Here is a 26,948-nt window from a genome sequence, read left to right as displayed (position 1 = left end):
ACTTTATCCTATCCCAGGTATTCCTTAAAGAGGTGGGGTTTCAGGTGTCTCCGGAAGGTGGTGATTGACTCCGCTGTCCTGGCGTCGTGAGGGAGCTTGTTCCACCATTGGGGTGCCAGAGCAGCGAACAGTTTTGACTGGGCTGAGCGGGAACTGTGCTTCCTCAGAGGTAGGGAGGCGAGCAGGCCAGAGGTGGATGAACGCAGTGCCCTTGTTTGGGTGTAGGGCCTGATCAGAGCCTGAAGGTACGGAGGTGCCGTTCCCCTCACAGCTCCGTAGGCAAGCACCATGGTCTTGTAGCGGATGCGAGCTTCAACTGGAAGCCAGTGGAGAGAGCGGAGGAGCGGGGTGACGTGAGAGAACTTGGGAAGGTTGAACACCAGACGGGCTGCGGCGTTCTGGATGAGTTGTAGGGGTTTGATGGCACAGGCAGGGAGCCCAGCCAACAGCGAGTTGCAGTAATCCAGACGGGAGATGACAAGTGCCTGGATTAGGACCTGCGCCGCTTCCTGTGTGAGGCAGGGTCGTACTCTGCGAATGTTGTAGAGCATGAACCTACAGGATTGGGTCACCGCCTTGATGTTAGTGGAGAACGACAGGGTGTTGTCCAGGATCACGCCAAGGTTCTTAGCACTCTGGGAGGAGGACACAAGGGAGTTGTCAACCGTGATGGCGAGATCATGGAACGGGCAGTCCTTCCCCGGGAGGAAGAGCAGCTCCGTCTTGCCGAGGTTCAGCTTGAGGTGGTGATCCGTCATCCACACTGATATGTCTGCCAGACATGCAGAGATGCGATTCGCCACCTGGTTGTCAGAAGGGGGAAAGGAGAAGATTAATTGTGTGTCGTCTGCATAGCAATGATAGGAGAGACCGTGTGAGGATATGACAGAGCCAAGTGACTTGGTGTATAGCGAGAATAGGAGAGGGCCTAGAACAGAGCCCTGGGGGACACCAGTGGTGAGAGCACGTGGTGCGGAGACAGATTCTCGCCACGCCACCTGGTAGGAGCGACCTGTCAGGTAGGACGCAATCCAAGCGAGGGCCGCGCTGGAGATGCCCAGCTCGGAGAGGGTGGAGAGGAGGATCTGATGGTTAACAGTATCAAAGGCAGCAGATAGGTCTAGAAGGATGAGAGCAGAGGAGAGAGATTTCAGCTTTCCAGGACCTGACTCCCTCTGTCCATCCTGTTTTTCTTCCCTCCAGTTGTCACCTTAACTGATGGATCAGTGGAACGAGTCTATGGAGGAAATAATTGTCCCCCCCCTATTTCTCAGAGTATTATTTATATAACAGTGCGGCATTGTTATTAAAGCTTTTAAAATCAAAACCCCTTAATGGTGTGTGTGTGTGGTGTTGCAGTGAGTACGGGACATGAGCAGGTTATATGGCTTCTGTGGCCCTCAGCTCGTGACTGTGCTGCTGTCTCAGACAGATATTAAAGTAGCATGCCCCCACAGCTGGTCTCTAGTCTCTCTATCGGTCTCGCTGCTGCTCCATGGCTTTTACTTTTTACTACCCCCTTTAATGAGCTCCCGTCTCACCATGCACTGAATCACACACAAGCGCTCTCTCCCAAACAGACACACACACACACACACACACACTCAGAGCCCCACACAAACACACGCCTTACTCAGCAAATCAGATCAGAGGCAGTAGAGATGACCAGGGACGTTCTCTTGATAAGTGTGTGAATTGGACCACTTTTCTAACCTGCTAAGCATTCGAAATGTAACAAGTACTTTTGGGTGTCAGGGAAAATGTATCGATTAAAAAGTACATTATTCAGGAATGTAGTGAAGTAAAAGTAAAAGTTGTTGTCAAAAATGTAAATAGTAAAGTACAGATAACCCAAAAAACTACTTAACTACTTACTTCTAAGTATTTTTACACCACTGCTCACAGGAACTTGAATGCCCTGCTCTATTAAAGACCACCAGCTCCATCCCACACAGGAAGTCAGTCCAAACGCTGCGTTTTCTTCCAGAATGCTTTACTAGAGCAGAGGCACGCCATGGAAACGGTGTCCTTGGCGCGGAGATGCACGGCTTAACGGGCTGGCAGGTTAAAGATTAACGGTTGGGCAATAAAACAGCTCTCAGTAAAACACACGCACGCACGCAGAAACACGCACAAACACACGCAGACACGCATACACATCCCAGCAACGATGAGTCCTGTCAACTCTAACACAGCTTAATGATAGGAATGGCAGAGCAGAACGCTGGGTAATGGATGGCTGTCCAGTGTTTATGAGGAATTTCTAGATGATTCCTAAACAGGCTGCCCTTTGACTTAAAACTCCACCGTACGGAGCGGTGCTGCCTGGTGGTGGAGTGGAAAGTTACCAAACCTCAGAGGGACCGAGGAGAAAGAGACACTGAGGTTCCCTCTGCCTGTGCTGTGTGCTTGGCGTAACCTCGTGGTGCTACTAAGCTCTCACGCAATAACAGATTTGTACCTGTAATCAATTCGCTATAATTGTCTTAGGTTTGTCACTGGGGAGAGTGGAGGTTGAATGCAATTGAGGTGGGTGGAGTTGTGGGTTTGATTCCCCCATAGGCGTCATTCGTTGAAAATATGTTGACTTAATAGTTTTGGAATAAAACACCAGCTACATTACAAACTACCAAATAACCATACAATCATGAGTTTATCCTGAAAACATTACCAGACCAGAGGAAAACTCTGGTCCTAGTGGCCCTCAGTGGGATGTTACCTTGGAGACGCTGGAGACAGGGTGGGTCTCATGCAGGGCCAGGGTAGTGAGGGTAGAGAGGATTGTCTCCTGGGGCCAGAGGGTGCCTCTCGACCCTTCTCCATCCCTCTCCTTTCCTTCCTTCCTCCCTCTCTTTCCAGCCACCTCAGGATCAGGGCCAGCTCACAGTGCGCGCGTACTGAAGCAGACACCTCCAGGAGCAGGGGTCTTCGCAATGTGGTTCCCTCTTTCTCCTCCTCCATGCCTCACAGCGTAGGGCTCTCCACTCTGGCGCTGAGTGCACGTGTTTTACAAGGAAGGCCAGTGTCTCCTCACGTAGCTCCTTTATCTCTGAATTTGAGGGAGACAGAAATTGAGTATATTAGAGAACTCATTGGCACAGGCACAACTGACAAACACTAAGGGAAGGGAGGTGCTGCCAACCCTCTGGGGTCTAGTCTACAGGTGACGGGTGTACCGCCTTGTTGTACTCTGTTGGAATGACTCATCATGACTCAGTCCATCTGTCCGGTCCAGGCTCCAATGGTTGACAGACGTACAATGACCACAAACGTACAAACAACAGTTTCCTCCAAAACACAGCCTTACAGCACTCAATATTATTCTGTAGCTCCATTCCACTCCTAAGCCTTACTACAAACGCCCCAAAAACTGACATCTCACAGGGCCTCTGACGGCCAGCTCAATTACTTTAACACACACACACACACACACACACACACAACGCCTCCTCTTTTTCCTCATTCTCCTCTTATTTGTCCCCCCCACCCAAAAAAAGACGCAACAATGCAGCTCAATCTGGCCCCTGAACGCCACTCAAGATGGGCCGGACAAAAGGGCGGGAAACGTCGCATTCCTCCGGAGACGGCCTAGGTTTACCGTGGAACCAAATCCTCAAAGGGATTGGCTGCCACGAGTGGCCCGTAATAGCCATAATGGGAGGATGAGAGAGGTGGGAGAGGGACTGGGGGGGATGAAGATGACTGGAGAAGATTGGGAGCATGTCACAGAGTGCGAGAAATCAGGGCTGTCTGGATTTGGGGGAAGGGGTTGTATGTCGACGGGATAGGCCGGTTGGGGTTCGGGAAAAGGGTTGCCAAGCCTTTCCTCTCAGTTAAACCCCCATGTAAAAGCATACACGTGCACGCACGCTCAATCAAGACGTTACACAACTCGAGTGTCCCAGAGTCTCACACCCCCCACACACTGGTTCCTGGCAGAGCTGGAGGGAAGTGAATGGGAGCAGCCCAAACTCCTGACTCTGGCTTCCCTTTCAACTAGCTCCAGACACTCATTATACCAGCTGTGTGTGTGTGTGTGTGTGTGTGCGCGAGCGAGAGAGTGAGCGAGAGAAAACATCATTAGGCAGAGAGCAGAGCTGTTTTTATAATGGCATTTATTAAAATAGCTGAGACTCTAGGGGGGGAAGAGAAGGGGGGGGGGACAGAGACAAAATTAAGTTTGGAAATTAAAGGCGTTCCTCTACTGGCCACACCGGGCCAGACGGTCTGTGTGTGTGTAAGGAGAATGGATACCAGAAGCCAGTAGCTCTGTGTGTGTGTGTATGTGTTTATAAGGTCCAGACAGTAGTCAGAGGAAACACACACGGTCATACAGAAACCTGCTGTCACCATGACCACTCAACCACAGTACGACCATCAACCAAACTCAAAACAGGCCAGGGGCATACTGACAGACCACTGGTTCTAAATGACTCAAATGACCCATCCAGTTTATCAGCGAGTCTTATAAAACACTTATCATAACACAAAATAACAGAAATATACAAACTATACAATATTTCTCCCCTCCCTCCTCAAAAAATGTAAATGACAAAAATCTTAAAATAACCAAAAACCAGCACTCGCAAAACTGAGAAAAAACTAACGTTTAACACGTGGACACGGGGTGATGGTGTGAGGGAGTGTATTAGAGAACTATATTAGCATTATACACTATATGACCACAAGTATGTGGACACCTGCTCGTCGAACATCTCATTCCAAAATCATGGGCATTAATATGGAGTTGGTCCCCCTTTGCTGCTGTAACAGCCTCCACTTTTCTAGGAAGTTTTTCCACTAGATGTTGGAACATTGCTGAGGGGACTTGCCTCCATTCAGCCAAAAGAGCCTTAGTGAAGTCGGGCACTGATGTTTGGCGATTAGGCCTGCCTCACAGTCGGCGTTCCAATTCATCCCAAAAGTGTTCGATGGGGTTGAGGTCAGGGCTCTGTGCAGGCCGGTCAACTTCTTCCACACCAATCTTGACAAACTACTTCTGTATGGACCTCGCTTTGTGCACGGGGGAGTTGTCATGCTGAAACAGGAAAGGCCTTCCCCAAACTGTTGCCACAGTGGAAGAACAGAATCGTCTAGAATGTTGATTTCTGTAGTTTTCCCTTTACTGGAACTAAGGGGCCTAGCTCGAACCATGAAAAACAGGCCAGAGCATTATTCCTCCTCCACCAAACTTTACAGTTGGCACTATTCGGGCAGGTAGCGTTCTCCTGGCATCCGCCAAACCCAGATTTGACCGTCGAACTGCCAGATGGTGAAGCGTGATTCATCACTCCAGAGAACGCGTCTCCACTGCTCCAGAGTCCAATGGTGGTGAGCTTTACACCTCTCCAGCTGACGCTTGGCATTGCGCATGGTGATCTAAGGCTTGTGTGCGGCTGCTCGGCCATGGAAACCTATTTCATGAAGCTCCCGACTAACAGTTATTGTGCTGACGTTGCTTCCAGTGGCAGTTTGGAACTCAGTAGTGAGTGTTGCAGGTGGACAGGTGACTTTTACATGCTATGCACTTCCGCACTCTGCGGGCCCATTCTGTGAGCTTGTGTGGCCTACCACTTCGCAGCTGACCTGTTGTTGCTCCTAGACGTTTTCACTTCACAATAACAGCACTTACAGTTGACTGGAGCAGCTCTAGCAGTGCAGAAATTTGACAAACTGACTTGTTGGAAAGGTGGCATCCTATGACGGTGCCATGTTCAAAGTCACTGAGCTCTTCAGTAAGGCCAGTCTACAGCTAATGTTTGTCTATGGAGATTGCATGGCTGTGCGCTCAATTTTATACACCTGTCAGCAACGGGTGTGGTTGAAATAGCTGAAACCACTCATTTGAAGGGGTGTCCATATACTTTTGTATATAGTGTATGTGTGGGTCTATTGAAAACACGGTCTAATATATAAAAAAAATGAAATCACAACATTTGCTTTAAAGGTAGACTCAGCTAAATTACATTGCCATGAGCAGCACCGCAGATATTGAGAAGAGCAAGATGTAGGGCCCTATGAAATCTGTCGTGGAGAACGCAGAAGGAATCACGGAATCCAGACATTAAAATGGAATTCAAAAATATAAAAATATTTATTGAACTTTTAAAAAATGCAATAATTGGTCCAAGTTAATCATAAGACATGAACAAAATGCATCAGTGATTCATATTTTCTGCAATCAAATGAGTGCTACACAAACATCACTAACCAAACAACGGTCTCTTATCTGGTGTGCACTTGCATTAACGGTTAACTACACGTAAAAATATCTATTAAAAAAGTGTGATCTTGAGAGTGAAAACCTGAAAAAAGTTGTTAAAGGGATCACTAGGGATTTTAGCAAGCAGGCCCTTTATCCACTTCCCCATTAGGATCCCCATTAGCCAACACCAAATGGCAGCAGCTAGTCTTACTGGTGTCTGACACATAACAAAAAAGACATTACAGACAAAAGAGGTTTACAATTTACATACATTTAAAAACATTAACATGTAGGATGTGTGTGCACACATCTATCAGTTACACATACAGTGCCTTCGGAAAGTATTCAGAAATATCACATTTACATAAGTATTCAGACCCTTTCCTCAGTACTTTGTTGAAGCACCTTTGGCAGCGATTACAGCCTCAAGCCTTCTTCTGTATGACGCTACAAGCTTGGCACACCTGTATTTTGAGAGTTTATCCCATTCTTCTCTGCAGATCCTCTCAAGATGTCAGGTTGGATGGGGAGTGTCGCTGCACAGCTATTTTCAGGTCTCTCCAGAGATGTTCGATCGGGTTCAAGTCCGGACTCTGGCTGGGCCACTCAAGGACATTCAGTGACTTGTCCAGAAGCCACTCCTGCGTTGTCCTGGCTGTGTGCTTAGGGTCATTGTCCTGTTGGAAGATGAAACTTCGACCAAGTCTGGAGGTCCTGAGCACTCTGGAGCAGGTTTTCGTCAAGGATCTCTCTGTACTTTGCTCCGTTTATCTTTCCCTCGATCCTGACTGGTCTCCCAGTCCCTGCCGCTGAAAAACACCCTCAGAGTATGATGCTGCCACCACCATGCTTCATTGTAAGGATGGTGACAGGTTTCCTCCAGATGTGAGGCTTGGCATTCAGGCCAAAGAGTTCAATCTTGGCTTCATCAGACCAGATAATCTTGTTTCTCATGGTCTGAGAGTCTTTAGGTGCCTTTTGGCAAACTTCAAGCGGGCTGTCATGTGCCTTTTACTGAGGAGTGGCGTCCGTCTGGCCAACCTACCATAAAGGCCTGATTGGTGAAGTGCTGCAGAGATGGTTGTCCTTCTGGAAGGTTCTCCCATCTCCACAGAGGAACTCTAGAGCTCTGTCAGAGTGACCAACAGGTTCTTTGTCACCTCCCTGACCAGGCCAGGTGGCCAGCTCTAGGAAGAGACTTGATAGTTCCAAACATCTTCCATTTAAGAATGATGGAGGCCACTGTGTTCTTGGGGACCTTCAATGCTGCAGAAATGTTTTGGTACCCTTCCCCCAATCTGTGCCTCAACACAATCCTGTCTCGGAGCTCTACAGACAATTCCTTCGACCTCATGGCTTGTTTTTTGCTCTGACATGGAGTGTCAACTGTTGGACCTTATATTGACAGGTGTGTGCCTTTCCAAATCATGTCCAATCAATTGAATTTACCACAGGTGCACTCCAATCAAGTTGAGGACAACATCAAGGATGATCATGGGAAACAGGATGCACCTGACCTCAATTTCATGTCTTATAGCAAAGGGTTTGATTTTTTTTTTCTTCTTTATTTCACCTTTATTTAACCAGGTAGGTAAGTTGAGAACAAGTTCTCATTTACAATTGCGACCTGGCCAAGATAAAGCAAAGCAGTTCGACACATACAACAACAACAGAGTTACACATGGAGTAAAACAAACATACAGTCAATAATACAGTAGAAAAATAAGTCTATATACAATGTGAGCAAATGAGGTGAGATAAGGGAGGTAAAGGCAAAAAAGGCCATGGTGGCAAAGTAAATCCAATATAGCAAGTAAAACACTGGAATGGTAGATTTGTAGTGGAAGAAAGTGCAAAGTAGAAATATAAATAATGGGGTGCAAAGGAGCAAAATAAATAAATAAATAAAATAAATACAGTAGGGGAAGCGGTAGTTGTTTGGGCTAAATTATAGATGGGCTATGTACAGGTGCAGTGATCTGTGAGCTGCTCTGACAGCTGGTGCTTAAAGCTAGTGAGGGAGATAAGTGTTTCCAGTTTCAGAGATTATTGTAGTTCATTCCAGTCATTGGCAGCGGAGAACTGGAAGGAGAGACGGCCAAAGGAGGAATTGGCTTTGGGGGTGACCAGAGAGATATACCTGCTGGAGCGCGTGCTACAGGTGGGTGCTGCTATGGTGACCAGTGAGCTGAGATAAGGGGGGACTTTACCTAGCAGGGTCTTGTAGATGACCTGGAGCCAGTGGGTTTGGCGACGAGTATGAAGCGAGGGCCAGCCAACGAGAGCGTACAGGTCGCAGTGGTGGGTAGTATATGGGGCTTTGGTGACAAAACGGATGGCACTGTGATAGACTGCATCCAGTTTATTGAGTAGGGTATTGGAGGCTATTTTGTAAATGACATCGCTGAAGTCGAGGATCGGTAGGATGGTCAGTTTTACGAGGGTATGTTTGGCAGCATGAGTGAAGGATGCTTTGTTGCGAAATAGGAAGCCAATTCTAGATTTAACTTTAGATTGGAGATGTTTGATGTGAGTCGAAGGAGAGCTTACAGTCTAACCAGACAACTAGGTATTTGTAGTTGTCCACATATTCTAAGTAAGAACCGTCCAGAGTAGTGATGCTGGGCGGGCAGGTGCGGGCAGCGATCAGTTGAAGAGCATGCATTTAATTTTACTTTTATTTAAGAGAAGTTGGAGGCCACGGAAGGAGAGTTGTATGGCATTGAAGCTCGTCTGGAGGGTTGTTAACACAGTGTCCAAAGAAGGGCCAGAAGTATACAGAATGGTGTCGTCTGCGTAGAGGTGGATCAGAGACTCACCAGCAGCAAGAGAGACATCATTGATGTATAGAGAAAAGAGTTGGCCCAAGAATTTAACCCTGTGGCACCCCCATAGAGACTACCAGAGGCCCGGACAACAGGCCCTCCGATTTGACACATTGAACTCTATCAGAGAAGTAGTTGGTGAACCAGGCGAGGCAATCATTTCAGAAACCAAGGCTATTGAGTCTGCCGATGAGGATGTGGTGATTGACAGAGTCAAAAGCCTTGGCCAGGTCAATGAATATGGCAGCACAGTATTGTTTCTTATCGATGGCGGTTACGATATCGTTTAGGACCTTGAGCGTGGCTGAGGTGCACCCATGACCAGCTCTGAAACCAGATTGCATAGCGGAGAAGGTGCAGTTTTATGGTTGGTAATTTGTTTGTTGACTTGGCTTTCGAAAGACCTTAGAAAGGCAGGGTAGGATAGATATAGGTCTGTAGCAGTTTGGGTCAAGAGTGTCCCCTCCTTTGAAGAGGGGGATGACAGCAGCTGCTTTCCAATCTTTTGGAATCTCAGACGACACGAAAGAGAGGTTGAACAGGCTAGTAATAGGGGTTGCAACAATTTCGGCAGATAATTTGGACCCTTTCTAAAATTGTCTAGCCCGGCTGATTTGTAGGGGTCCAGATTTTGCAGCTCTTTCAGAACATCAGCTGACTGGATTTGGGAGAAGGAGAAATGGGGAAGGCTTGGGTGAGTAGCTATGGGGGGTGCAGTGTTATTGACCGCGGTAGGGGTAGCCAGGTGAAAAGCATGGCCAGCCGTAGAAAAATGCTTATTGAAATTCTCAATTATAGTGGATTTATCGGAGGTGACAGAGTTTCCTATCCTCAGTGCAGTGGGCAGCTGGGAGGAGGTGTTCTTATTCTCCATGGACTTTAGTGTCCCAGAACTTTTTTACGTTTGTGTTGCAGGAAGCAAATTTCTGCTTGAAAAAGCTAGCCTTGGCTTTTCTAACTGCCTGTGTATATTGGTTTCTAACTTCCCTGAAAAGTTGCATATCACGGGGGCTGTTCGATGCTAATGCAGAACGCCACAGGATGTTTTTGTGTTGGTTAAGGGCAGTCAGGTCTGGAGAGAACCAAGGGCTATATCTGTTCCTGGTTCTAAATTTCTTGAATGGGGCATGCTTATTTAAGATGGTGAGGAAGGCATTTTTTTTTTAAATAACCAGGCATCCTCTACTGACGGGATGAGGCCAATATCCTTCCAGGATACCCGGGCCAGGTCGATTAGAAAGGCTTGCTCGCTGAAATGTTTCAGGGAGCGTTTGACAGTGTTGAGTGGAGGTCGTTTGACCGCTGACCCATTACGGATGCAGGCAATGAGGCAGTGATTGCTGAGATCTTGGTTGAAAACAGCAGAGGTGTATTTGGAGGGCAAGTTGGTTAGGATGATATCTATGAGGGTGCCCGTGTTTACGGCTTTGGGGTGGTACCTGGTAGGTTCATTGATCATTTGTGTGAGATTGAGAGCATCAAGCTTAGATTGTAGGATGGCTGGGGTGTTAAGCATGTTCCAGTTTACGTCACCTAGCAGCACGAGCTCTGAAGATAGATGGGGGGCAATCAGTTCACATATGGTGTCCAGAGCACAGCTGGGGGCAGAGGGTGGTCTATAGCAGGCGGCAACAGTGAGAAACTTGTTTTTAGAGAGATGGATTTTTAAAAGTAGAAGTTCAAATTGTTTGGGTACAGACCTGGATAGTAGGACAGAACTCTGCAGGCTCTCTGCAGTAGTTTGCAACACCGCCCCCTTTGGTCGTTCTATCTTGTAAATTAGATGTGTGTGAGCCCACTATGTAAGAAAGGTGTGTGTGTGTGTGTGTACTGCTGTAGTCATGGCCCACGCTGACCCTGGTGTGTATATACATTAGTTAGGTTGAACAAAAGTGATGAATAGAGTCCTGGGCTGACACACTCAGAACACTCAAAATGTGTGCGTATCTACAGAGTGTACAAAACATTAGGAACACATGCTCTTTCCATGTCATAGACTGACCAGGTGGATCCGGATGAAAGCTATGATCCCTTATTGATGTCAAATCCACTTCAATTCGTGTAGATTAAGGGGAGGACACAGGTTAAAGAAGGATTTTAAGCCTTGAGACAATTGAGACATGGATTGTGTATGTGTGCCATTCAGACGGTGAATGGGCAAGACAAAAGATTTAAGTGCCTTTGAATGGGGTACGGTAGTAGGTGTCAGCGCTCACCAGTTTGTGTGTCAAGAACTGCACCGCTGCTGGGTTTTTCACGCTCAACAGTTTCCCGTGTGTATCAAGAATGGTCCACCACCCAAAGAACATCCAGTTACGTTGACAAAACTGTGAGAAGCATTGGAGTCAACATGTGCCATCATCCCTCCGGAACTCTTTCGACACCTTGTAGAGTCCATCCTCTGGCGAATTGAGGCTGTTCTGAGGACAAAAGTGGGTGCAGCTCAATACTACGGTGTTCCTAATGTTTTGTACACTGACGTGTAGGTACAGGACCTTCAGAAACCTTTTGTTGCGTTATAGCCTGAATATAAAATTTATTAAATTGAGATTGTGTCACAGACCTACACACAATACCCCATAATGTCAAAGTGGAATGATGTTTTTAGACATTTTTATAAATTCATTATAAATGAAAAGCTGAACTGTATTGAATCAATTAGTATTCAGCCCCTTTGTTATGGCAAGCCTAAATAAGTTCAGGAGTAAAAATGTGCTTAACAAATCACATAATAAGTTACATGGACTCACTCTGTGCAATAATATAATAGTGTTTAACATAATTTGTTTATGAGTACCTCATCTCTATACCCCACACATACAATTATCTGTATGGTCCTAACCCCCCCCCCCTTAAAAGATTTAGATGCACTATTGTAAAGTGGTTGTTCCACTGGATATCATAAGGTGAATGCACCAATTTGTAAGTCGCTCTGGATAAGAGCATCTGCTAAATGACTTAAATGTAAATGTCCTACAGTTGAGCAGTGAATTTCAAACACAGATTCAACCAAACACCAGGGAGGTTTTCCAATGCCTTGCAAAGAAGGGCACCTATTGATAGAAGGGTAAAAATAAAAAAAAGCAGAAATTGAATATCCCTTTGAAGTACAGTATTAATTACACTTTGGATAGTTTATCAATACACCCAGTCACTACAAAGATACAGGCGTCCTTCCTAACTCAGTTGCTGGAGAGGAAGGAAACCGCTCAGGGATTTCACCACGAGGCCAATGGTGACTTTAAAACAGTTAGAGTTTAATGGCTATGATAGGAGAAAACTGAGGATTGTAGTTACATTGTAATTACTCCATAATACTAATGTCAAGGACAGAGTAAAAAGAAGGACGCTTGTATAGAATACAAATATTCCAAAGCATGCATCCTGATTGCAATAAAGCACTAAAGTAAAACTACAAAAAAATTGCCACAGAAATGAACTTAATGTGCTGAATTCAAGGCATTATGTTTGGGGCAAAACCAACACAGTACCACTCCTCATATTTTCAAGCGTGGTGGTGGCTGCATCATGTTATAGGTATGCTTGTCATAGGCAAGGACTAGGGTATCATTTTCATGATAAAAATAAACGTTATAGAGCTAAGCACAGGCTTATACTGAGGTCTATAAAGCACTAAAGGCTATAGACACAAAAAAAGTCTGCAGGTCCAGACAACCTGGACCCCTACCTCTTAAAGAGAGCAGCTGGTATTATTACTGAACCTGTGGCTCACATTTTCAACTTGAGTCTCTTGACCAATTCCATACCAGCATTTGGAAATCAGCTTATGTCCTCCCACTGCTAAAAGGTGGAGATCCCTCCGATGCTAATAACTAATCATCCTATCTCTAAACTCCCTATCCTGACCAAAGTCTATGAATCCCTAGTGAACAGTTAAAAAAATATATTAATTGAAAAGAACATACTGAGGGGTTCGGTCTGGCTTTAGATCGGGGCACAGCACCACAACTGCAGCTATGGCAGTGGCAAATGACATCATTAATGCACTTGATAAAAAGCAACATTGTGCTGCTCTGTTTGTGGATTTATCAAAGGCCTTTGATTCAGTTGACCATGAATTGTTGCTAGCTAGACTCCGAAACATTGGTCTCAGTGAAGGGGCAGTAAATTAGTTCCTAAACCATCTTTGACAGAACACAATGTGTATATACTGACAATCACAGGCCTAGCTTTCTTGAGATTAATAGAGGTGTGCCCCAGTGTTCCATTTTAGCTCCTATGTTGTTCTCAATTTTTATTAATGATTTGGGAAATGAGATGCAACCAGCAAAGTTCCATCTACATGCAGATGATACAGTCATATATTCATGTGCTCCTTCTCTGGTTCAGGCTGTTGAAGAGCTCCAGACTGCTTTTCAGTCACTGCGGGCCTCCCTTGGTCTCAAACTGGTCTTGAATGTACAAAAAAAACTAAATTCATGACCTTTACCAGAGCTAGAACATTAGCATTGTCACATCTGGTGGCTTATCCAATGAAAAAGTGTCATCCTACAAATACCTAGGTATTTGGTTGGATGACAAGTTGTCCTTTAAAGTTCATATGGATAATCTTGTGACAAAGCTTAAATTGAAATTGGGTTTTATTTTCGTATTAAGGCTTTCTTCCCGCTTATGGCTAGAAAGAAGCTTGTTCAGGTCACTTTTCTCTCTGTAATTGATTATGGTGACTTGTTGTATATGCATGCAACCTCCTCTGTCTTACAGAGACTGGACTCTGTTTATCATGCATCGTTGCGCATTTTTACAAATGCCAAGTCACTCACTCATTGCACATTGTACCAAATGGTAGGTTGGACCTCACTTTATATGTGCAGAAAGATACATTTGCATGTGTTCATCTACAAAGCCCTTTTGGGTAAACTCCCTCTTTACCTCTGTAGTCTGGTCTCCTTCACCACCAGCAGTTACTATATCCAGTCTGCTAGGTGGTTGCTACTTAAAGTCCCCAGGACATTCACAGTATTAGGCAAAACTGCCTTCTCTTCTTGTGCACCAGACGCATGGAATAATCTACAATCCATGCTTCATCTAGATATGTTAGTGCCACTGAATGAATTTAAAATATTGTTACAGAGGAGTGTAAATGCTTTTTTTTAGGCTGGAATCATGTTGTCGTATGTTTTAATTATGTAATGTATTGAGTGTTGCTGCCTTCTTGGCCAGGTCTCCCTTGAAGAAGAGACTGGGTCTCAATGGGCTTTTCATGGTTAAAAAAATAAATAATTAAAACAGGCAAAACCCTAGACGAAAACCTGGTTCAGTCTGCTTTCCAACAGACTCTCAGAGATAAATTCACCTTTCAGCAGGACAACAACCTAAAACACAATGCCAAATAAACACTGGAGTTGCTTACGAAGACAACATTGAATGTTCCTGAGTGGCCTAGTTACAGGTTTGACTTAAATCTACTTGAAAATCTATGTCAAGACTTGAAAATGGCTGTCTAGCAATGATCAACAACCAACTTGACAGAGCTTGAATAATTTTTTAAATAATGTGCAATACTGTACAATCCAGATGTGCAAAGCTCTTGGTGACTTACCCAGAAAGACGCATAGCTATAATCGCTGCCAAAGATTATTCTAACATGTTTTGACTCAGGGGTGTAAATACTTCGGTAAATTCAATTTTTCAGTATTTAATTTTGAAGACAATTGCAAAATTAAAAAACGTTTTTTTTTTCACTTTGTCATTATGGGGTATTGTGTGTAGATTGGTGAGAAGAAGAAAACATACTTAATCCATTTTGAATTCAGACTTTAACAACAAAATATGGAATAAGTCAAGGGGTATGAATACTTTCTGAAGGCCCTGTATGTTCATACTTCAGTTTCTTGAGTTCTAGTACCAGCGCAACACACAAACAGATGAATTTTACATCATGCTCCCGCGTCATTAACCAAACTGTGAAAAACAAACCCCCAGACACTGTGTGTATGTACAGTATGTGTCTGTCTGTCTGTCTGTCTGTCTGTCTGTCTGTCTGGGGGGCACATCCCTTTCCAGAAATCCTAATAACATAAATACATGAGATTCAGCAGTAGGATCATGTCCAGATCTGTGGGTGCTAATGACTTTAGAGTGTGTCAGGGATTTTTCTGCCATTGAAATCCTTGGGGCGGGCCGCCAAAGCAAGTCCAAACACTGTAAAAACATTTCTCATTTTTTCCCCCCGTTCGGGATGGAAAAATGCTTTCAGTGTAAACTTAAACGACTAAAAACAGATAAAGTATGTTGAAAAGATAATGGACCTATATTACATATATTTTTTTACAATATAACATTTGGGAACTATTAATCACCAAAATTAATGCTAGACAAGTCAGGGAGAATTGATCATTCCAAAAACAATGAATTTAGCAGTGTTGATTAGCATTATTGCTTGAACACAGCATTAGCCATGGCAAAACGCAAAGAATTGCAGGAAATTGGCTTTAAAAATGCTAAAATGTATCTATACCACAAAAAATTATATATTAAAATAATTCACCTGCACCGACGTGCTGACCACAGCCATTGCCACACCCACCACCTAAGCCTCTTTTTAATCCAGAAAAAAAAGCCTGTGTGTGTGTTTAACGGAGATCATTTAAGGTGGATTGAGTCGTGTGAATAACCCATCTGAGAGGTACGAAGAGTGCTGGCCATGGAATCAGTGGGGTTGGATCTCAGAGAGAGAGAGAGAGCGAGAGCCTAAGTCCAAAATGTGCTGCTGCTGTTTTTACTGGCTTGGTTGGAGCAGAGGAGCGGGGAGGGATTTACGAGTCTGGATGGATCAAACAGGCTGCCGCCAAGAGGCGCATGTGGAGAAAAGCCCCCCCTAACCCCCCACCCCTTCTATTCTCCTCCTTCCCCCTCTTCTCTCCCAGTTTCTCTGCCTCAGAGATGGGTTGGTTACATAGCGATGGGAATGTCTGCAGGAACTGCCCAATACATTTCTAGTTCCTACTTCGTGGATGATGCCAGTAAAAGTGAAAAAGGAGGATTGTTAACCTTCTCCCTCCCTCCCTCCCTCCCTCCCTCCCTCCTGGTGCCCGCCGCTCTTAAAATGTCTTTTACCATTTAGAGTAGAGAAATCTGTAATTTTTTTTGTCATGATTTTTGTCGTTTCTTGAGGAATTTGCTCCCGCTCTCACTCCTACTCCTTGGCCCTCTGTGAGGAAAAATAGGGAACGGGAAAGCCAGAGAGAGTGAGGTAGAAAATAGGAGGTAGAGAAAGACAGAGGGATGGGGCAGAGTTGGGTGGAGGCTGCAGTGTGTTTGTTATGTAAGAGTCCAGCGGGCCAGGCCTGGGCCAGGCTGAATGCAGGCTTGTTTTAAAAAGCCGTAAACGTTTCCACTCCCGGGACATGTGTTGAGCACATGAACCAAAAAACACACACAACATCCCCTCACTCCCTTAACTGGGTCACAGGCACAATTCCCCCATCTGTGAGAGGCTCGCCTTTGGTTTCGCATTCTTCCATTGTGGAGACCCCCCCATCCCACAAACAAACACACACACACACACACCTTACACAATGCTTCCCTAAAACAACCTTGCTACAGACCAATCAACACTTCCGTGAACAATTAATTCAAATGGAGGACGGTTGGACAGGTCTTACCAACAGACGTCAGTAGGTAGTTCTAAATTCATACTTACATTCTTTCGAAAATGGAGAGGTCACCACTAAGTGATAGAAGTTAACTCTCCAGATCAGAGAAAAAAGCCAGACAGTGTTTTTTATGGCACAACATTTACCAGGTGAATAGAAATCACCCCCAGAAAAAGGCTTGGTCAAAAGTTTGTGGATGTTTTTCTGAACTAAACCTCATTTCACTCATATATTTATTTCTTATGTCCCTCCCTCCACCCATATCAAACCAACCCAAATATGTAGGTAACTCTACAACCTGGAGTCAAATCAATCAAATAAGCACTTTTCCATTGTCTTGCCTAATAAAGGCAGTGCGACACATCAGTTGTGTGTCTGGTTTACTTACCTCCGACAGGAGCAGCCAGCACGCGGCCCCCCCCCCAGCACGTCCGCACGCGCCCCCCCAGCACGTCCGCACGCGGCCCCCCCCAGCACGTCCGCACGCGGCCCTCGGGTCACTCAAGGAAGAGGATGGCGGGAGGAAGGAGAGAAGACACAGAATCAGGTTTCACTGTTCCTTGACTTGAGGCATAATAGCTGCTTTATTCACAGATAGGCATAACGATACTGTCAATACATACAGTAACAATACTGTCAATACATGGATGGTCATCTGTTGACACAAGTCACACTAGTCAGTTGTCTGTACCAAGGTAAACTTTAGCACTGAGCATTGTGCACTATTGTTATATGGACAAACACATCCATAATGGTTACTTTTTGATCAATAAATGGGTCACCAGTTCTCAGATAACAGGGTGAATAACAGGGTGAATAACAGGGTGAATAACAGGGTGAATAACAGGGTGAATAACAGGGTGAATAACAGGGTGAATAACAGGGTGCTGGAGGGTGAATAACAGGGTGAATAACAGGGTGAATAACAGGGTGAATAACAGGGTGAATAACAGGGTGAATAACAGGGTGCTGGAGGGTGAATAACAGGGTGAATAACAGGGTGAATAACAGGGTGCTGGAGGGTGAATAACAGGGTGAATAACAGGGTGAATAACAGGGTGAATAACAGGGTGCTGGAGGGTGAATAACAGGGTGAATAACAGGGTGCTGGAGGGTGAATAACAGGGTGAATAACAGGGTGCTGGAGGGTGAATAACAGGGTGAATAACAGGGTGAATAACAGGGTGCTGGAGGGTGAAGAATCCAAGGATAGACCCGCTATTCAGGCGGTCACATGGGATGCCATCAGGCATACACAGTCCCATACTCTGCATGGTGTGTGTGTAATATGTCTGTGAGTCACCATAGAGAAGAGAGACTTTTGTAAATATTTATTAATGTAAGTGTGTGTATATCCAAGAGACACTAGAGCTGCTTGTGTGGTCGTGTGAGCGTGTGTGTGAGCATGGGTGTATGTGTGTGCTCGTCAAACGTGTGACCACAGCACTGTAAAAGCCGAAAAGCGTGTGTGTGAAAACAATGGGAACAGTGTTCGAGGTTGACATCACATTTTCATCACTAGGATTCGGATATTAACAACACCCCCACACCCCCACCCACCCACACACCATGGGAAGAGGAGAATGTGGTGGGGAGAGTGTAGATTTAGTGAGAACAGATTTGTCCAGGGATGAGCCTCAGCCCAACCCAACCTGGCTGTGCCAACACTGAGGCTTCCTTTAACAACCTAAACCCTCAGATCTCAGGCCAAACAATGCACTCCCTAGGAGTACTAGCCATATATGAAGACACTGGTATGGTGCTGGAAATGATGAAAATGAGGTTAAAACAAGCTGTGTTAGTTTAGGGCTCGTCTCCCTCTGTAACCAACGTTGAATACACTGCGAGAGCAGGCAGCCATCTTGAGGGTCAGCAGTCTTATGCTGACTCATACTAGCATATGGAAACTCTACAGTGACCACCAAGCCTAAACAGTTGGACGGTAACAACTGACTCGGACTAGAATTCAATCGTTGTGCACTTACACATTGACAACAATGGAATTTTCTTAATTGGATATTGATGCAAAGTCACATTTGTTCTAAATCCGAACTATGTGGAGAACTGTAGATTATTGGGGTGTCTACTTTATGTGCACTTAGAAGAGTTGTTTGCAAAGTATTTTTCCTATTTTACAATGCCCAAACTGCATTCACTTGTTAGCCTAGGTGATGGTTTCTTCAAAATGAGCTCTGTTTTGGACTACCCTTTGAACTGTTTCTACCAGGGGCAAGAGACTAACTATGGATGGGTGATTTTTTTCACATTTGTGTGAGATTCACGAGATATACACAGTACCAGACAAAAGTTTGGACACACCTACTCATTCCAGGGTTTTTCTTTATTTTTACTACCATCTACATTTTAGAAAAATAGTGAAGACATCAAAACTATGAAATAACACATATGGAATCATGTAATAACCAAAAAAGTGTTAAACAAATCAAAATATATATTTCATATTTGAGATTCTAAAGGTGTTCGATGAGGTTCTTCCACACCGATCTCGACAAACCATTTCTGTACGGACCTCGCTTTTTGCATTGTCATGCTGAAACATGAAAGAGCCTTCCAAACTATTGCCACAAAGTAGGAAGCGCAGAATCATCAAGAATGTTGTTGTATGCTGTAGCGTCCCTTTACTGGAACTAAGGGGCCTAGCCCGAACCATGAAAAACAGCCCCAGACCATTATTCCTCCTCCACCAAAACTTTACAGTTGGCACTATGCATTCAGGCAGGTAGTTTTTTCCTAGCATCCGCCAAAACCAGATTCGTCCTTCGGACTGCCACATGGTGGAAGCGTGATTCGTCACTTCAGAGAATGTGTTTCCATTGCTCCAGAGTCCACTGTCGGCAAGTTTTACACCTCTCCAGCTGACGCTTGGCAATGCACATGGTGATCTTAGGGTTGTGTGCAGCTGCACGGCCATGGAAACTTTTTTCATTAAGCTCCCGACGAACAGTTCTTGTGCTGACGTTGCTTCAAGAGGCAGTTTGGAACTCGGTAGTGAGTGTTGCAACCAAGGACAGATGATTTGTATGCGCAAGGCGCTTCAGCACTCGGCGGTCCTGTTCTGTGAGCTCGTGTGGCCTACCACTTCACAGATGCGCCTAGACGTTTCCACTTCACAATAGCAGCACTTAACAGTTGACCAGGGCAGCTCTAGCAGGCCAGACATTTGACGAACTGACTTGTTGGAAAGGTGGCATCCTATGAAGATGCCACATTGAAAGTCACTGAGCTCTTCAGTAAGGCCAGTCTACTGCCTATGTTTCCTATGGAGATTGCATGGCTGAGTGCTCAATTGTATACACAAGTCAGCAACGCGTGTGGATGAAATAGCCGAAACCACTAATTTGAAAGGGTGTCCACATACACTGCATTCTGAAAATATTTAGACCCCTTGACTTTTTCCATATTTTGCTACGTTACAGCCTATAAAAAAATACTCAGCAATCTACACACAATACAATACCCACACAATACCCCATAATGACACTGCAAAAACAGGCCCAGGTTTGGGACAGGGAAGTATGTGGTAGGGGGTGGAGATCGGTTCCATTGAAATGGAAGTCTGTGTTGGGTGTGGAGGGAAACCAGCCAAGGAGGGGATGGGCAGAAGAAAAAGCAGAGTCTTCAATATCAGGAGTGGATGTCATTTGTGTCGCTGTGTGTGTGTGTGTGTGTGTGTGTGTGTGTGTGTGTGTGTATTAGTGGCTTCGGAAAGTATTCAGACCCCTTGACTTTTTCCACATGTTACGATATAGACTTATTCTAAAATTGATTAAATAAAAAATAAAAATCCTCAACAATCTACACACAATACACCATAGAAAGAGAAATATAGTTGAAGTCGGAAGTTTACATACACTTAGATTGGAGTCATTAAAACTCGTTGTTCAACCACTCCACAAATGTCTTGTTAACAAACTATAGTTTTGACAAGTCATTTAGGACATCTACTTTGTGCATGACACAAGTAATTTTTCCAACAATTGTTTACAGACAGATTATTTCACTTATAATTCACTGTATCACAATTCCAGTGGGTCAGAAGTTTACATACACTAATTAACATCATTTGAGTCAATTGGAGGTGTACCTGTGGATGTATTTCAAGGCCTACCTTCAAACTCAGTGCCTCTTTGCTTGACATCATAGGAAAATGAGGAGAAATCAGCCAAGACCTCAGAAAAAAAAAACTGTTAACCTCCACAAGTCGGGTTCATCCTTGGGAGCAATTTCCAAACGCCTGAAGGTACCACATTCAGTTGTACAAACAATAGTACACAAGTATAAACACCACGCAGCCGTCATACCGCTCAGGAAGGAGACGCATTCCGTCTCCTAGAGATGAACGTACTTTGGTGCGAAAAGTGCAAATCAATCCCAGTACAACAGCAAAGGACCTTGTGAAGATGCTGGAGGAAACAGGTACAAAAGTATCTATATCCACAGTAAAACGAATCCTATATCGACATAACCTGAAAGGCCGCTCAGCAAGGAAGAAGCCACTGCTCCAAAACTGCCATAAAAAAAGCCAGACTACGGTTTGCAACTGCACATGGGGACAAAGATCGTACTTTTTGGAGAAATGTCCTCTGGTCTGATGAAACAAAAATACAACTGTTTGGCCATATTGATATTTGATATTTTCGGAGGAAAAAGGGGGAGGTTTGCAAGCTGTAGAACATCATCCCAACCGTGAAGCACGGGGGTGGCAGCATCATGTTGTGGGGGTGCTTTGCTGCAGGAGGGACTGGTGCACTTGACAAAATAAATGGCATCACTAGGAAGGAAAAATATGTGCATATATTGAAGCAACATCTCATCAGTCAGGAAGTTAAAGCTTGGTCGCAAATGGGTCTTCCAAATGGACAATGACCCCAAGCATACTTCCAAAGTTGTGGCAAAATGGCTTAAGGACAACAAAGTGGCCATTGGAGTGGCCATCACAAAGCTCTGACCTCAATCCTATAGAAAATGTGTGTGCAGAACTGAAAAAGTGTGTGCAAGCAAGGAGGCCTACAAACCTGACTCAGTTACACCAGCTCTGTCAGGAGGAATGGGCCAAAATTCACCCAACTTATTGTGGGAAGCTTGTGGAAGGCTACCCGAAACATTTGACCCAAGTTAAACAATTTAAAGGCAATGCTACCAAATACTAATTGAGTGTAGGTAAACTTCTGACCCACTAGGAATGTAATGAAAGAAATAAAAGCTGAAATAAAATCACTCTACTATTATTCTGACATTTCAAATTCTTAAAATAATGTGATGATCCTAACTGACCAAAGACAGGGAATTAAATGTCAGGAATTGTGAAAAACTGAGTTGAAATGTATTTGGCTAAGGTGTATGTAAACTTCCGACTTCAACTGTACCTTATTTACATAAGTATTCAGATCCTTTGGTACGAAACTCGAAATTGAGCTCAGGTGCATCCTGTTTCCATTGATCATCATTGAGATATATTTGTACATGTGCCTTTTACCTGTGGTAAATTCAATTGATTGGAGATGATTTCGAAAGGCAGACAGGTCCCACTATAAAGGTCCCACTGTTGATAGTGCTTGTCAGAGCAAAAACCAAGCCATGAGGTCAAGTCGAAGGAATTGTCCATAGAGCTCTGAGATAGGATTGTGTCGAGGCACAGGTCTGGGGAAGGGTACCAAAATGTTCTGCAGCATTGAAGGTCCCCAAGAACACAGTGACCTCCATCATTCTTAAATGGAAGATTTGAACCCGATTGAACATCTCTGGAGAGACTTCAAAATAGCTGTGCAGCAACGCTCCCCATCCAACCTGACAGAGCTTGCGAGGATCTGCAGAGAAGAATGGGAGAAACTCCCCAAATACAGGTGTGCCAAGCTTGTAGCGTCACACCCAAGAAGACGTGATGCTGTAATAACTGACAAAGGTGCTTCAACAAAGTACTGAGTATGTAAATGTGATGTCATCTATTAAACAAATCTAAATTAGCAAAAAATCTAAAAACCTGTTTTTGCTATGTCATTATAGGGAATTGTGTGTATATTGACGAGGAAAAAACAACAACTATTTAATCAATTTTAGAATAATGCTGTAGCACAACAAAATGTGTAAAAGTCAAGGGGTCTGAATACTTTCCGAAGGCACTGTATGCGTCCATAAGTGTGAGTGAGTGAGAAACTACCTGGAGGCGAGCCACAGTCGTGGTTGGAGGGCTTTGCTGATGTCACTTCCTGCCGCCTGGGGTCTGTGTGTGGTCGTCTGGTAGGAACGCAGCAGGTACAGCACATAGACAATACACACACACACAATGTCATTTCAACTGGTTTAGTAATAACTGTGTGTGTGTGTGTGTGTGTGTGTGTGTGTGTGTGTGTGTGTGTGTGTATCTGAATTACTGAGGAGTGAACTGCTGTGAGTTTGACTAGGCAAACAATCGCTGAGGTTCGTAGACAAACAAAGTAAAGTAGTTTACGTTGGCTGATGATGAACAGTCTGAAAAAAGTTGTGCGGTTACCAAGTGGCTGTTTGGGACCAAGAAAGATAAACACAACGTGAGAATACGCTTTCTACATATATTATAAAATGGCCTAATGATAATATTATTCAGTGGAGATATTGCAGATGCTATAATGGAGGCCAGATATTCTGAGGCTAGGTCAGATGCAGTGTATTCTGAGGCAGTGTACTCAGCCTCCTCGGTCCTGTAGTCCGTGTACTCTTGTGTATTCTGGGCCATAGTAAGTATACTCTTTAGCTGAGCTACAGCCACAGTGGAGGAAGCCATTCATTACACCATGCAGGGTAGGCAACGGGGGAAAACCAAGCCGACCAGGGCCACCACGTAGCACCAGCCCTGGGTCACCGAGCCCTGCTCACCCCCCCTGTACCAGCCAACACCCACTGGCTCTCACAAACAGCATCCACCACACCCCTCCCTTCTCCGTCGTTCACTGTCCCCTCGACGATTCAGACTGGGAAGTCCCTAGTGGGAGTCTCAGCCGGCTTAATCCGGCCTTGCTTGAAGGAAATGGGAATATTTATAGAACCCAAACCGTCCTCCAAAAAGCATGACATGGAGCAAAAAAAACAGAGGCGGGACGAGAAGAGAGATGGGATAAGACGGAGCTAAAATAAAGATGCCACAGTCAGATGAGATCCATAAAGCAGAAGGAAAGGGTCACGGTCCAGACGTTTTAACCCAGGGAGAAGGGAAATGGGTTGAGAGGTCACTGTTGTGTCCCTGTCTGGAGATGGAGCAGTGGGGGAGGGGACCAGGGTTTTGACCTGTGCCGTTTTGATGAAGGGCACCACCGCTTTGGGGAAACTTTATGAGAACGGTTTGGCAATGTTTGAGCTATATACGAAACAAATCAAACCGTCTTTGTACGGGTTGTTTTTAGCGAGGCGTTTTACAGTCGGTGTTGAGTGTGTGTTGTGTGAGTGTGTCACATTTAGCCTGGTAAAAATAGTGGTGGTGTGTGAGGGCTGTTATCAGGCTGCAGTCACTCCCACATCCACGACCAGGGACTGACCACAGGGCACAGCTAGACGCGCACAGGCGCACGCACACAGGCGCGCAAACATACAGAAAAGTGCACCCAAACGCAAGAAACCACCAGAAAACACACATGCACACAAACCCTTCAATAAGACACTTACACAAAAATACAAACAAATAAGCAGACACTCAAATACTTTTGCTACATTTACACCTAAGCATGAGCATCCAAAGATACACAAACATACAAACAAACAATTCAGAACTAATGATAGACATGGTCCTACACACACAAGCAGACAATATGAGACAAACAAGCCCTGTGGCATGTGTGAACAATGACATCTTCAATCTTTACCCGTCACGGAGCTGTGGAGCTCAACTGCACCCCAGGGACTTGCTTGTTATTGCCACTGTGCAGACGAGGGAGAGAAGCATGACCAGTGTGTGTGTGTGTGTGTATGTGAACGATCGGAGCAGACAGAAAGCAGCTAGGGTTGTTGTATTAGAACAGTGAGCCAGAGAGAACATGGAGGAGTGGTGACCTTCTGTGTCCTCTTTCATTACGCATACTAGTACTACTCACCCTAACTAACTAAAGCCTGGTCTCAGATCTGTTTGTGCTGTACTAGTACTACTCTCTACGAACCCTTTCTAGCTATAGCCTGGTCCCAGATCTGTTTGTGCTGTACTAGTCCTACTCTCTACAGACCCTGGCTGAGTTCAAGAGCATCAAAACCATGATGTATGATGGGTAAATTGTGACTGACTGATCTACAAATAATAGTGAGTAGTCATTTACGATGCAAGGTGATTTGTAGATCAGTCAGTATAGACACGCCTTTAAAGTCAGCTGCAATGTTGAATGGCCCCTTTCTAGCTATAGCCTGGACCCAGATCTGTTTGTGTTGTCTTGCCAACTCCGATGGTCAACCATAGGAGATGGCAAGACAGCACAAACCGGTCTGAGACCAGGATAAATCGGGCTACAACCTCAGAAACAGCACTACAGCTAGACTTCCGTCTGCTACAGAAAAGCTCTGAGGCTACACACATACAGATTGTTTTATTTATTTTTATTTCACCTTTATTTAACCAGGTAGGCCAGTTGAGAACAAGTTCTCATTTACAACTGCGACCTGGCCAAGATAAAACAAAGCAGTGCGACAAAAACAACAAAGTTACACATGGGCTAAACAAACGTACAGTCAATAACACAATAGAAAAATCTGTATACAGTGTGTGCAAATGAAGTAAGGAGGTAAGGCAAATAGGCCAATAGTGGAGAAGTAATTACAATTTGGCAATTTACACTGGAGTGATATATGTACAGATGAGGATGTGCAAGTAGAAATACTGGTGTGCAAAAGAGCAGAAAAACAAAAACAAATATGGGCATGAGATAGGTAGTTGGATGGGCTATTTACAGATGGGCTGGGTACAGCTGCAGTGATCGGTAAGCTGCTCTGAGAGCTGACGCTTAAAGTTAGTGAGGGAGATATAAGACTCCAACTTCAATGATTTTTGCAATTCATTCCAGTCATTGGCAGCAAAGAACTGGAAGGAAAGGCGGCCAAAGCAGGTGTTGGCTTTGGGGATGACCAGTGAAATATACCTGCTGGAGCGTGTGCTACGGGTGGGTGTTGTTATGGTGACCAGTGAGCTGAGATAAGACGGAGCTATACCTAGCAAAGACTTATAGATGACCTGGAGCCAGTGGGTTTGGCGACGAATATGTAGCGAGGACCAGCCAACGAGAGCATACAGGTCGCAGTGGTGGGTAGTATATGGGGCTTTGGTGACAAAACGGATGGCACTGTGATTGGATGCATCCAATGTGCTGAGTAGAGTGTTGGAGGCTATTTTGTAAATGACATCGCCGAAGTCAAGGATAGTCCGTTTTTTGAGGGTATGTTTGGCAGCATGAGTGAACGAGGCTTTGTTGCGAAATAGGAAGCCAATTCTAGATTTAACTTTAGATTGGAGATGCTTAAGGTGAGTCTGGAAGGAGAGTCTAGCCAGACACCTAGGTATTTATACTTGTCCACATATTCTAAGTCAGAACCGTCCAGAGTAGTGATGCTAGTCGGGCGGGCGGGTGCGGGCAGCGATTAGTTGAAGAGCATGCATTTAGTTTTACTAGCATTTAAGAGCAGTTGGAGGCCACGGAAGGAGTGTTGTATGGCGTTGAAGCTCGTTTGGAGGTTTGTTAACACAGATCGAGATTTTACATTTTAGTCATTTAGCAGACGCTCTTATTCAGAGCGATTTACAGGAGCAATTTACAGGAGCAATTAGGGTAAATTAGAGTAGATTTTTCACCTAATCGGCTCGGGGATTTAAACCAGCGACCTTTAGGTTACTGGCCCAATGCTCTTAACAGCTTGGCAGATACAGGTAACTGCCAAAATAATGGAAACATTTGAGTAAATGGGGGATACAAAGTATATTGAAAGCAGGTCCTTCCACACAGGTGTGGATCCTGAGTTAATTAAGCATTTAACATCCCATCATGCTTAGGGTCAGGTATAAAAATGCTGGGCAGGCCATTATTTTGGCTACCATGGCTGTGCCCCCATTGGATGACAATGCCCCCATCCACAGGGCACGAGTGGTCACTGAATGGTTTGATGAGCATGAAAATGATGTAAACCATATGCCATGGCCGTCTCAGTCACCAGATCTCAACCCAATTGAACACCTAGAGGAGATTCTGGAGCGACGCCTGAGACAGCGTTTTCCACCACTATCAACAAAACACCACATTTTGGAATTTCTCGTCGAAGAATAGCATCTCATCCCTC

At 44.8% G+C, this 26,948-nt stretch overlaps 1 long non-coding RNA gene across 1 annotated transcript in view; it reads right to left on the bottom strand.

The window, feature by feature from the left end:
- Window positions 1–774: 774 nt before the first annotated feature.
- LOC115153079 (uncharacterized) overlaps window positions 775–26,948 on the bottom strand; it is an 80,850-nt gene continuing 54,676 nt past the window's right edge. Inside the window, exons 7-8 of the long non-coding RNA XR_003867634.1 lie at window positions 2,720–3,049; window positions 775–803 (exon numbers count right to left, since the gene is read on the bottom strand). This is a non-coding gene — a long non-coding RNA (uncharacterized LOC115153079). The remainder of the gene's footprint in view (window positions 804–2,719; window positions 3,050–26,948) is intronic.

Source organism: Salmo trutta, chromosome 18 (genome assembly GCF_901001165.1).
Source record: "Salmo trutta chromosome 18, fSalTru1.1, whole genome shotgun sequence".
In the NCBI taxonomy this organism is placed as follows: Eukaryota; Metazoa; Chordata; class Actinopteri; order Salmoniformes; family Salmonidae; genus Salmo; species Salmo trutta.
Note: the sequence above shows the minus strand (reverse complement) of the source record. Positions and strands in the feature narration are given on the sequence as shown.